Genomic DNA, 2,456 nt, shown 5'->3' with positions numbered 1-2,456 from the left:
TGTCTGTCTGTCTTTTCTCCATCCCCCATTGCCCTTTGTCCGGATTCTGAATTATCAGCCATGCTGGTCATGGCACGCTTGGTTTTTGCATCCCTGATAGATTTTGGAGAACTTTTCACATCATTACAAACTAAGTGACCTCATTATCCCTAAGATTGGCACTGCAGTGCACTTACGGGTGGGGGCCTCTGTTCCCTGGTTGACCACAAAGCCTAAGACTATAGGCTTCTAGTACCTGCCGGAGAGGTGGATCTTCCTTTGGGGGAAGCTGATTGGTTCTCTAACTTATAGAGCCAATTAAGAAAATATTAATTTTGGAGAAGAGAAGTTCATAGGTTTCAAACACAAAGAAATGATAAATGTAAAGAGAGGAAAATGTTAATTATCCTTATTTGATCATTATATATTGTATATGTGTATCTAATTATCATACTCTGCCCCCTTAAATATGTACAATTATTATGTGTCAATTAAAATTAATCGGGCGTGGTGGCTCACCTCTGTAATCCCAGCTACTCAGGAGGCTGAGGCAGGAGGATCTCAAGTTTGAGGACATCCTCCACAAACCTAACAAGACCCTGTCTCTACGTAAAATAAAACAGGCAAATGCACCTGAGTTCAATCCCCAGAACTGCATAAAAAGAAAATGTATTTTGGGGAAGGAAAGTTTTTCCTTAAGTTGTATTCAGAATGGTTGTCTGATTGTGTGACAATATCAGAGTAGGGTCCTTAGGTCTCTTCTGGAGTTTCTTTAGCATCCTTTTTCTTACGAGGTCACGAGAGGGATCATCTCTAAGATAACACTGCAACACCGTGACACCAAACATGTGGCTGGGACAAGATGCAAAGGAAATGAGTCACAGTTAAGAGGCTGCCTGGGCAGGCATCAACTTGGGAAGGGGTATCTGAGCATCTCATTCCATCCACAGAACACAAGTAAGGAAGCCCATGTGGACGGCAGGAAAGAGTACATTTTGGAGAACAACTTCATATACACCTCACTCTGGGGTGCTTCATTTTCTTGAATATGTGCCTTAGGAACATCCTGGGGAACTTGGGAGGTGACATTTATCTGGAGGTTCTTCAATAGGAACATAGAAAAGAGTGGGCGCATCTCAGGGGGTTGGGTTTGATAATGGGTCTGGGATTTCACAAAGACTGGAATAAGCTTGCAATATTACTTTTCTTTCTTTTCCCTTTTTCTTCCTTTCCTTTTTTTCTTTTCAATGCTGGGATCAAACCCAGGGCTTTGTGCATGCTAGGCAAGTGTTCTACCAGTGAACTAACCCCAACTCCTAATTTGACTTCTTAATTGAACTAATATCTAATTGCTCCCTGTGTAAGAGGGGTTCCCTCTGATTTTTTTGCCGGGGTACCAGGGATTGAATTTAGGGGCACTTGACCACTGAGCCACATCCCCAAGCCTATTTTGTATTTTATTTAGAGACAGGGTCTCACTGAGTTGCTTAGCGCTCTGCTTTTGCTGAGGCTGGTTTGAACTGGTGATCCTCCTGACTCAGCCTCCTAAACTGCTGGGATTACAGGTATGCACCCCCATGGCCTGCTTCCCTCTGATTTTGAACTATTTTTATCTTCCTTTCCCATGCAGCCAATGTCAAGGTTGCATTTATCATCGCCTTGCTGTGTAATGCTACCTGTGTTTTTAACCTACCTGAGTACCAGTCTCCTTATTTATGAAATGAGGCAAGTACATCAGGTGATTTGTGTGTGTGTGTGTGTGTGTGTGTGTGTGAAACTGGGGATTGAACCCAGAGGGAAATCCCACTGAGTGACATCCCCATTCCCTTTTTAAGTTCTATTTTGAGGCAGGGTCTTTCTAAGTTGTTTAGGCAGAACTTGAACTTGCAATCCCCCTGCCTCAGCCTCCTGAGTCGCTGGGATTGCAGGCAGTTGCCACTGTATCAGGCTAAGTCAGCTGATTTTAAAGGTCTGTCATGGATTTAAAATTCTAGGTTCTATGACTATGATCATCCACCAACATATAGGACTGAAAAAAAAAAAATCACAACCAAATCCAGTCCTTTGGAAAACAGGTGGTGGAATCCCAGCGCCCAGCTGGTGCTTCCTATTTAAACTTGTTTTCCTGGCTTGCAGAGCTCTTTTCCTTTCAAGCATTTCTGAGTCTGTAGATTCAGAGCATATGACCTCCATGGTTTGTGCTCGCTTTCTTTTAGGATCACCATCACCCGTCACTCATCTCACTGGGATACTGTCCAATTTAATGCATTGTAATACTAATACTATATGTGTATAAGCTGTAACAGAGCGCTGAGAATAGTATTTTAGAAAGCACATGGGGTTTTCAGGAAGAGATGCCTGGTTGGAATTCTGCCTCGTTGCAGCTGGGAATTTGGTTGCAAATAGAGCTGTTTTTGGTTAATTGAAGCAGAGAAGGAACTTATGTGACAATCGGTGAGTGATTATAGAATCATTGG

Source organism: Ictidomys tridecemlineatus, chromosome 7 (genome assembly GCF_052094955.1).
Source record: "Ictidomys tridecemlineatus isolate mIctTri1 chromosome 7, mIctTri1.hap1, whole genome shotgun sequence".
NCBI lineage: Eukaryota > Metazoa > Chordata > Mammalia > Rodentia > Sciuridae > Ictidomys > Ictidomys tridecemlineatus.
This window is presented reverse-complemented; position numbering follows the sequence as displayed.